Genomic DNA, 10,838 nt, shown 5'->3' with positions numbered 1-10,838 from the left:
ACTTGAGACCATTGCTCCTTGTTCTGTCATCTGCCACCACTGAGAACAACCGAGCTCCATCCTCTTTGGAACCCCCCTTCACGTAGTTGAAGGCTGCTATCAAATCCCCCCTCATTCTTCTCTTCTGGAGACTAAACAATCCCAGTTCCCTCAGCCTCTCCTCATAAGTCATGTGCTCCAGACCCCTAATCATTTTTGTTGCTCTCCACTGGACTCTTTCCAATTTTTCCACATCCTTCTTGTAGTGTGGGGCCTGTCGGAGAAAAACAGAGTTCTCACTATTTGTTTAGGTACAGCAAGTCAGATGCTTTATTAACTCTCACAATTGCCCAGAGGGAGAGAGCTAAGCAGGTCTCTCCCAGGTAACTAATTACAGCAAGCATTTATACCTTTCATTACAGAAATAACGAGGGACAGCTGCGTTTTGTTTATACATAGGCCATCTTGATATCTCATTTCTTCACTTGTTTTGACTCTTGCCAACATACAATATTTTCTATACCTTATCTACACAAGGTCTTCTACACCTTATCTATACCAGGTCATAATGACTTCTTACACAGTTCTTTCTCACCCGCCTCACACATTCCTCGCTTCTACAAATCTCGCGTTATTAGGGTTACAGTTAGCCTAACTCTTGCTAACGAACTGTCATGCATTGCATCCCCTTCCTGTGAGCTCTTTCTCTGCTTCCACAGGCCCAAAACTGGACACAGTATTCCAGATGAGGCCTCACCAATGTCGAATAAAGGGGAACGATCACGTTCCTCGATCTGCTGGCAATGCCCCTACTTATACAGCCCAAAATGCCGTTAGCCTTCTTGGCAACAAGAGCACACTGTTGACTCATATCCAGCTTCTCGTCCACTGTGACCCCTAGGTCCTTTTCTGCAGAACTGCTACCTAGCCATTCGGTCCCTAGTCTGTAGCAGTGCATGGGATTCTTCCGTCCTAAGTGCAGGACTCTGCACTTGTCCTTGTTGAACTTCATCAGGTTTTTTTTGGCCCAATCCTCTAATTTGTCTAGGTCCCTCTGTATCCGATCCCTACCCTCTAGCGTATCTACCACGCCTCCTAGTTTAGTGTCATCTGCAAACTTGCTGAGAGTGCAGTCCACACCATCCTCCAGATCATTAATAAAGATATTAAACAAAACCGGCCCCAGGACCGACCCTTGGGGCACTACTCCGCTTGAAACCGGCTGCCAACTAGACATGGAGCCATTGATCACTACCCGTTGAGCCCGACGATCCAGCCAGCTTTCTATCCACCTTACAGTCCATTCATCCAGCCCATACTTCTTTAACTTGGTGGCAAGAATACTGTGGGAGAGCGTATCAAAAGCTTTGCTAAAGTCAAGGAATAACACATCCACTGCTTTCCCCTCATCCACAGAGCCAGTTATCTCATCATAGAAGGCAATTAGGTTAGTCAGGCACGACTTCCCCTTGGTGAATCCATGCTGACTGTTCCTGATCACTTTCCTCTCCTCTAAGTGTTTCATAATTGATTCCTTGAGGACCTGCTCCATGATTTTTCCAGGGACTGAGGTGAGTCTGACTGGCCTGTAGTTCCCCGGATCCTCCTCCTTCCCTTTTTTAAAGATGGGCACTACATTAGCCTTTTTCCAGTCATCCGGGACCTCCCTCGATCGCCATGAGTTTTCAAAAATAATGGCTAATGGCTGTGCAATCTCATCCGCCAAGTCCTTTAGCACCCTCGGATGCAGCTCATCCCGCCCCATGGAGTTGTGCACGTCCAGTTTTTCTAAATAGTCCCGAACCACTTCTTTCTCCACAGAGGGCTGGTCACCTTCTCCCCATATTGTGCTGCCCAGTGCAGCAGTCTGGGAGCTGACCTTGTTCGTGAAGACAGAGGCAAAAAAAGCATTGAGTACATTTTCCACATCCTCAGTCACTAGGTTGCCTCCCTCATTCAGTAAGGGGCCCACACTTTCCTTGACTTTCTTCTTGTTGCTAACATACCTGAAGAAACCCTTCTTGTTACTCTTAACATCTCTTGCTAGCTGCAACTCCAAGTGTGATTTGGCCTTCCTGATTTCACTCCTGCATGCCTGAGCAATATTTTTATACTCCTCCCTGGTCATTTGTCCAATCTTCCACTTCTTGTAAGCTTCTTTTTTGCGTTTAAGATCAGCAAGGATTTCACTGTCTAGCCAAGCTGGTCGCCTGCCATATTTACTATTCTTTCTACACATCGGGATGGTTTGTTCCTGCAACCGCAATAACGGTTCTTTAAAATACAGCCAGCTCTCCTGGACCCCTTTGCCCTTCATGTTATTCTCCCAGGGGATCCTGCCCATCTGTTCCCTGAGGGAGTCAAAGTCTGCTTTTCTGAAGTCCAGGGTCCGTATTCTGCTGCTCTCCTTTCTTCCTTGTGTCAGGATCCTGAACTCGACCATCTCATGGTCACTGCCTCCCAGGTTCCCATCCACTTTTGCTTCCCCTACTAATTCTTCCCTGTTTGTGAGCAGCAGGTCGAGAAAAGCTCTGCCCCTAGTTGGTTCCTCCAGCACTTGCACCAGGAAATTGTGCCCTACACTTTCCAAAAACTTCCTGGATTGTCTGTGCACCGCTGTATTGCTCTCCTAGCAGATATCAGGGTGATTAAAGTCTCCCATGAGAACCAGGGCCTGCGATCTAGCAACTTCTGCTAGTTGCCAGAAGAAAGCCTCGTCCACCTCATCCCCCTGGTCTGGTGGTCTATACCAGACTCCAACCGTGACATCCCCCTTGTTGCTCACACTTCTCAACTTTATCCAGAGACTCTCAGGTTTTTCTACAGTTTCATACCGGACCTCTGAGCACTCATACTCCTCTCTTACATACAATGCAACTCCCCCACCTTTTCTGCCCTGCCTGTCCTTCCTGAACAGTTTATATCCATCCATGACAGTACTCCAGTCATGTGAGTTATCCCACCAAGTGTCTGTTATTGCTTCAGCAAGTCTCCTTCTCGAGGTCTCTCTTTGAGGACTGAGAGAGTATTAGTGTTCACATGTGTGAGTGCGAGCAGGAGCCTCTTTGGAGTTTTCTCCTTTCCTTTGACGGATTTTACTAGAAAACAGACGTCCCTATTTAGAAGGTAAGAGCCTCCAAGAGGTTTTGGAACCGGCTCAGTCTGATCCATCTGGTGCCAGCTGAATTCTAGGCATGGAAAACACTAGGTTAAGGTGGCAGAATTGTATTCCCTCTGTGGGATTTTGTCCCGTAGAATCACAGGGGACATTAGTGTTTGTCATTTTCGTTTTACCCTTTCCTCCATCCCTCCTTCCTTTCTCTTCATCTCTTACTTCTTTTGTCCTTTCTCCTGTTCACCTGCCACCACCAGGAGTAGTGTGTGTGTGTGTGTGTGTGTGTGTGTGTGTGTGTGTGTGTGTGTTGCTGGGGGTGCTCTTCAACTCCCCTTGTGGGAAGTTGAACCAAAACTGTGGGGTTGAAATAGTGCTTGAACTCCAATGACACTAGATGCTGCCATCCTGTGGCTTAGCATTAGTGTCTGGGATGATTGGGGCAAGATCTCAACCTCCCCGCAACCCACTTCACTGCTGGCAGAATCCCTCCTGCCCCCCCTGCTAGAGCCGCCTCCCTGCCCAACCTGGGTGGGGGTGGAGAAGAGGGTTCTGATAACTTGAGCTGTGGTTTGGAGGTAGAACAGCTGTCAAGGGTACTGAGGGGGAGGTAGCAGGAGCTCACCCTACAAGGTGGTGGGTTGGCACTGGAGGTTACTAGAAAGGACAAGAAGACTCCATTCTGGGGTTCAGGAGGTGAATTCATCCCTCAGTTGTGAGCAGGTAGTCAGTTTAAATACTGCTGGTTCCAGGTGCCCTTAATTCCCCCTGATTCCTCGGGGCGTTTGAGTCTTTGACAGGTTCTCATTCCCTTGCAGCAGGAGGGCGTCACGGCCAAAGTGAGGCACCAGCTCCGCATCATCCATCACTTGCGCCAGATTCCTGAGACACTGCAGGGGTTGTGCCTCTGAGGCCTTCAGCAACTCCCGCTCTCTGTTGCAGGTACTGCTCTGGCTCACTGTAAATGGGGAGCTAGTGGAAGGGGAAATGGAGCCCCCTGGCACTCAGTGAAAGGGAAAGTGGTGGATTCTCCATCTCTTGAAGTCATTGAATGAAACTAGATGCCTTTCTGGAATGTTTGTGCCCAAAAAGTAACTATTGTCCTATACAGGAAGCCTATGATATGCAGGGGGTTAGATGAGATGCTCTAAAGGTCTCTTCTGGCCATAAAGTGTATTAATTTTGGAAACACTGAGTGTAGCATTGGGAGCAGCCTCTAATGTTTTACTGTCTAACCGGCTTGCTTCCTAGAATGAAGACGCATTGAGTGGGGTGATCCACAGAGAGTAGCTCAAACCTCCAAAGTGTCAGGCCAGCAGCAGGATATTAGCACTTCAGGGGATGGGTGGGTGTGGCAGTGACATCACAAAGGCCTTTTGCAGGAGCTCAGCCTATTGGTCAAAGTTGTTAGGGAGGTGGTGACCTCAGAGAGAGATGCTCACATCAGCCAGGCAAAACAGGGGCGCAGGGCCAGGGAAACCTCAGAGACCCCTGTGGCTTTGCTTCAGCAAGTCTCCTTCTCGAGCTCTCTTTGAGGACTGAGAGAGTATTAGGGTTCACATATGTGAGTGTGAGCAGGAGCCTCTTTTGAGTTTTCTCCTTTCCTTTTACCCATTTTACTAGAAAACAGAAGTCCCTGTTGAGAAAGTAAGTGCCTCGGAGAGGTTTGTAACCTGTTCAGTCTGATCCACCTGGTGCCATCTGAATTCTAGGCATGGAAAACACTAGTTTAAGGTGGCAGAATTTTATTCCCTCCCTGGGATTTTGTCCCGTAGAATCACTGGGGATATTAGGAAAACAACAAGGAGTCTGGTGGCACCTTAAAGACTAACAGATTTATTTGGGCATAAGCTTTCGTGAGTAAAAACCTCACTTCTTCGGATGCATAGAGTGAAAGTTACAGATGCAGGCATTATATACTGACACATGGAGAGCAGGGAGTTACTTCACAAGTGGAGAACCAGTGTTGACAGGGCCAATTCAAAAATCAGGGTGGATGTAGTCCACTCCAAATAATAGATGAGGAGGTGTCAATTCCAGGAGAGGAAAAGCTGCTTCTGTAGTGAGCCAGCCACTCCCAGTCCCTATTCAAGCCCAGATTAATGGTGTTGAATTTGCAAATGAATTTTAGTTCTGCTGTTTCTCTTTGAAGTCTGTTTCTGAAGTTTTTTTGTTCAATGATAGTGACTTTTAAATCTGTAATAGAATGACCAGGGAGATTGAAGTGTTCACTTACTGGCTTATGTATGTTACCACTCCTGATGTCCGATTTGTGTCCATTTATTCTTTTGCGGAGGGACCGTCCGGTTTGGCCAATGTACATGGGAGAGGGGCATTGCTGGCACATGATGGCATATATGACATTAGTGGATGTGCAGGTGAATGAGTCCCTGATGGTGTGGCTGATGTGGTTGGGTCCTCTGATGCTGTTGCCAGAGTAGATATGGGGACAGAGTAGGCAACAAGGTTTGCTACGGGGATAGGTTCCTGGGTTGGTGTTTCTGTGGTGTGGTGTGTAGTTGCTGGTGAGTATTTGCTTCAGGTTGGGGGGTTGTCTGTAAGCGAGGACTGGCCTGCCTCCCAAGGTCTGTGAGAGTGAGGGATCATTTTCCAGGATAGGTTGTAGATCGTGGATAATGCGCTGGAGAGGTTTTAGCTGGGGGCTGTATGTGATGGCCAGTGGTGTTCTGTTATTGTCCTTGTTGGGCCTGTCCTGTAGTAGGTGATTTCTGGGTACCCGTCTTGCTCTGTCAATCTGTTTCCTCACTTCCCCAGGTGGGTATTGTAGTTTTACGAATGCTTGATAAAGATCTTGTAGGTGTTTGTCTCTGTCTGAGGGGTTGGAGCAAATTCGGTTGTATCTTAGGGCTTGGCTGTAGACAATGGATCGTGTGATGTGTCTTGGATGGAAGCCGGAGGCATGTAGGTACGTATAGCGGTCAGTAGGTTTCCGGTAGAGGGTGGTGTTTATGTGACCATCACTTATTTGTACTGTAGTGTCCAGGAAGTGGATCTCTTGTGTGGACTGGTCCAGGCTGAGGTTGATGGTGGGGTGGAAATTGTTGAAGTCCAGGTGGAATTCTTCAAGGGCCTCCTTTCCGTGGGTCCATATGATGAAGATGTCGTCAATGTAGCGCAAGTAGAGGAGGGGCACTAGGGGACGAGAGCTGAGGAAGCGTTGTTCTAAGTCAGCCATAAAAATGTTGGCATACTGTGGGGCCATGCGAGTACCCATAGCAGTGCCACTGACTTGAAGGTATAAGTTGTCCCCAAATCTGAAGTGGTTGTGGGTGAGGACAAAGTCACAAAGCTCAGCCACCAGGCTTGCTGTGGCCTCATCAGGGATACTGTTCCTGACAGCTTGTAGTCCATCCTCATGTAGAATATTGGTATAAAGTGCTTCTACATGCATGGTGGCCAGGATGGTGTTTCCAGGAAGAACATCAATGCATTGTAGTTTCCTCAGGAAGTTGGTGGTGTCTCGAAGATAGCTGGGAGTGCTGGTAGCATAGGGCCTGAGGAGAGAGGCCAAATAGCCAGATAATCCTGCCGTCAGAGTGCCAATGCCTGAGATGATGGGGCGTCCAGGGTTTCCGGGTTTATGGATCTTGGGTAGCAGATAGAATACCCCTGGTCGGGGTTCTGGGGGTGTGTCCATGTAGATTTGTTCCCGTACTGTAGCTGGGAGTTTCTTGAGCAGATGGTGTAGTTTCTTTTGGTATTCCTCAGTGGGATCAGAGGATAGTGGCCTGTAGAATGTGGTCTTGGAGAGTTGCCTGGCAGCCTCCTGTTCATAATCTGACCTGTTCATTATGACTACAGCACCTCCTTTGTCAGCCCCTTTGATGATAATGTCAGAGTTGTTTCTGAGGCTGTGGATGGCATTGCGTTCTGTACGGCTGAGGTTATGGGACAAGTGATGTTGTTTGTCCACAATTTCAGCCTGTGCACGTCTGCGGAAACACTCTATGTAGAGGTCCAGTCTGTCATTTCGACCGTCAGGAGGAGTCCACGCAGAATTCTTCTTTTTGTAGTGTTGGTAGGAGGGTTCCTGTGGGTCAGTGCACTGTTCAGTGGTGCGTTGAAAATATTCCTTGAGTCGGAGACGAGGAAAGTAGGCTTCCAGATCACCGCAGAACTGTATCATGTTCGTGGGGACGGTGGGACAGAAAGAGAGTCCCCGAGATAGGACAGACTCTTCTGCTGGGCTAAGCGTGTGGTTGGAAAGATTGACAATGTTGTTAGATGAGTTGAGGGTACCATTGTTATAGCCCCTAGTGGCAGGTATTAGTTTAGATAACTTACAGTCCTTTTTCCTCTGTAGAGAAGTGAAGTGTGCATTGTAAATGGCTTGTCTCATTTTTGTAAAGTCCAGCCACGTGGAAGTTTGTGTAGAAGGCTGGTATTGTATGAGAGTCTCCAGTTCTGAGAGCTCATTCTTGATCTTCTCCTGTCTGCTGTACAGGATGCTGATCAGGTGGTTCCTCAGTTTCTTTGAGAGAGTGTGTGGCACAATCTCTCACCATACTCAGTGTAGTATGTTGATTACAATGGATTTTTTACCTTCAGTCCTTTTGGTATGATGTCCATCTGTTTGCATTTGGAGAGGAAGATGATGTCTGTCTGTATCTGTGCAAGTTTTTTGTTGAGGTTGATGGATTTCCACTCCATACGGCTAAATTTAGTGCCTTGCATGGTGTCAAGTATCAGGGGGTAGCCATGTTAGTCTGTATCTACAAAAACAACAAGGAGTCTGGTGGCACCTTAAAGACTAACAGATTTATTTGGGCATAAGCTTTCGTGAGTAAAAACCTCACTTCTTCGGATGCATAGAGTGAAAGTTACAGATGCAGGCATTATATACTGACACATGGAGAGCAGGGAGTTACTTCACAAGTGGAGAACCAGTGTTGACAGGGCCAATTCAAAAATCAGGGTGGATGTAGTCCACTCCCAATAATAGATGAGGAGGTGTCAATTCCAGGAGAGGAAAAGCTGCTTCTGTAGTGAGCCAGCCACTCCCAGTCCCTATTCAAGCCCAGATTAATGGTGTTGAATTTGCAAATGAATTTTAGTTCTGCTGTTTCTCTTTGAAGTCTGTTTCTGAAGTTTTTTTTGTTCAATGATAGTGACTTTTAAATCTGTAATAGAATGACCAGGGAGATTGAAGTGTTCACATACTGGCTTATGTATGTTACCATTCCTGATGTCCGACATGGGGACATTAGGGTTTGTCCTTTTCCTTTTCCCTTTTCCTCCATCCCTCCTTCCTTTCTCTTCATCTCTTACTTCTTTTGTCCTTTCTCTTGTTCCCCTCACACCACCAGGAGTGGTGTGTGTGTGTGTGTGTGTGGTGCTGATGGTTCTCTTCTCCTCCCCTTGTGGGGAGTTGATCCAAAACTGTAGGGTTGAAATAGTGCTTGGACCCCACTGACAGTAGATGCTGCCATTGTGTGACTTAGCATTAGTGTCTGGGATGACTTGGGTCAAGATCTCAACCTCCCTGCAACCTACTTCACTGCTGTCAGAATCCCTCCTGCACACCCTGATAGAGCCGCCTCCCAGCCCAACCTGTGTCGGGGTGGAGAAGAGGGTTCTGATGACTTGAGCTGTGGTTTGGAGGTGGAATATCTGTGAAGGGCACTGAGCAGGAGGTAGCAGGAGCTCACCCTACAAGGAGGGGGGTTGGCTCTGGAGGTTTCTAGAAAGGACAAGAAGACTCCATTTTGGGGTTCAGGAGGTGAATTCATCTCTCATTGATGGGCAGGTGCTGGGTGGAAATACTGCTGGTTCCAGGTTCCCTTAATTCCCCCTGATTCCTCGGGGCGTTTGAGTCTCTGACAGGTTCTCGTTCCCTTGCAGCAGGAGGACGTCACGGCCAAAATGATGCACCAGCTCCGCATCATCCTGCACTTACGCCACGTGCCTGAGACACTGCAGGGGCTGCGCCTCTGAGGCCTTCAGGAACTCCCGCTCCCTGCTGCAGGTACTGCTCTGGCTCACTGTAAATGACGAGCTAGTGGAAGGGGAAATGGAGCCCCCTGGCACTCACTAAAAGGGAAAGTGATGGATTCTCCATCTCTTAATGTCATTTAATTTAGACTAGATACCTTTCTGGAATGTTTGTACCCAAAAAGTAACTATTGTACTATACAGGAAGCCCATGATATGCAGGGGCTTAGATTAGATGCTCTAAAGGTCTCTTCTGGCCATAAAGTGTAGTAATTTTGGAAACACGGAGTGTAGCATTGGGAGCAGCCTCTGATGTTTTATTGTCTAGCCGGCTTGCTTCCTAGAATGAAGACCCATTGAGTGGGGTGATTCACACAGAGTAGCTCAAACCTTCAAAGTGTCAGGCCAGCAGGAGGACATTAGCACTTCAGGGTTTGGTTGGGTGTGGCAGTGACATCACAAAGGCCTTTTGCAGGACGTCAGCTTATTGGTCAAATGTGTTAGGGAGGTGGTGACCTCAGAGAGAGATGCTGACATCAGAGAGAGATGCTGACATGAGGGCCAGGGAAACCTCAGAGACCCCTCTGGCTTTGCTTCAGCAAGTCTCCTCCTTGAGGTCTCTCTTTGAGGAAAGTAAGTGCCTCGGAGAGGTTTGTATCCTGTTCAGTCTGATCCACCTGGTGCCAGCTGAATTCTAAGCATGGAAAACACTAGTTCAAGCTGGCAGAATTTTATTCCCTCCCTGTGATTTTGTCCCGTAGAATCACTGGGGACATTAGTGTTTGTCCTTTTCATTTTACCTTTTCCTCCCTCCCTCCTTCCTTTCTCTTCATCTCTTACTTCTTTTGTCCTTTCTCCTGTTCCCCTCCCACCACCGGGAGTGGTTTGTGTGTGTGTGTGTGTTTGTGTGTTGCTGGGGGTGCTCTTCACCTCCCTTTGTGGGGAGTTCATCCAAACCTGTGTGGTTGAAATAGTGTTTGGACTCCACTGACACTAGATGCTGCCATCGTGTGGATTAGCATTGGTGTCTGGGATGACTTGGGGCAAGATCTCAACCTCCCCGGAACCCACTTCACTGCTAGCAGAATCCCTCCTGCCACCCCTGCTAGAGCCGCCTCCCTGGCCAACCTGGTTGGGGGTGGAGAAGAGGGTTCTGATAACTTGAGCTGTGGTTTGGTGGTGGAACATCTGTCAAGGGCACTGAGAGGGAGGTAGCAGCAGCTCACCCTTCAAGGAGGGGATTTGGCACTGGAGGTTACTAGAAAGGACAAGAAGACTCCATTCCGGGGTTCAGGAGGTGAATTCATCCCTCAGTGGTGGGCAGGTGCTGAGTGGAAATACTGCTGGTTCCCGGTGTCCTTAATTCCCCCTGATTCATCGGGGCGTTTGAGTCTCTGACAGGTTCTCGTTCCCTTGCAGCAGGAGGACGTCACGGCCAAAGTGATGCACCCGCATCATCCGCCACTTGCGCCAGGTGCCTGAGACACTGCATGGGTTGTTCCTCTGAGTCTTTCAGCAACTCCCGCTCCCTGCTGCAAGTACTGCTCTGTCTCACTGTAAATGGGGAACTAGTGGAAGGGGAAATGGAGCCCCCTGGCCCTCACTAAAAGGGAAAGTGGTGGATTCTCCATCTCTTGATGTCATTGAATGAAGACTAGATGCCTTTCTGGAATGTGTGTGCCCAAAAAGTAACTATTGTACTATACAGGAGGCCTATGATATGCAGGGGCTTAGATGAGATGCTCTAAAGGTCTCTTGTGGCCATAAAGTCTACAAATTTTGGAAACACTGAGTG

General features: G+C 48.2%; 1 long non-coding RNA gene across 1 annotated transcript; it reads left to right on the top strand.

The window, feature by feature from the left end:
• Window positions 1-3,917: 3,917 nt before the first annotated feature.
• On the top strand, window positions 3,918-10,574 carry LOC135977869 (uncharacterized). Its single transcript, XR_010595313.1, has 3 exons — window positions 3,918-4,033; window positions 8,954-9,077; window positions 10,463-10,574. It is a non-coding gene; the product is annotated as an uncharacterized LOC135977869 (long non-coding RNA).
• The last annotated feature ends 264 nt before the right edge of the window (window positions 10,575-10,838 follow it).

Source organism: Chrysemys picta, unplaced genomic scaffold, assembly GCF_011386835.1.
Source record: "Chrysemys picta bellii isolate R12L10 unplaced genomic scaffold, ASM1138683v2 scaf55, whole genome shotgun sequence".
NCBI lineage: Eukaryota > Metazoa > Chordata > Testudines > Emydidae > Chrysemys > Chrysemys picta.
Note: the sequence above shows the minus strand (reverse complement) of the source record. Positions and strands in the feature narration are given on the sequence as shown.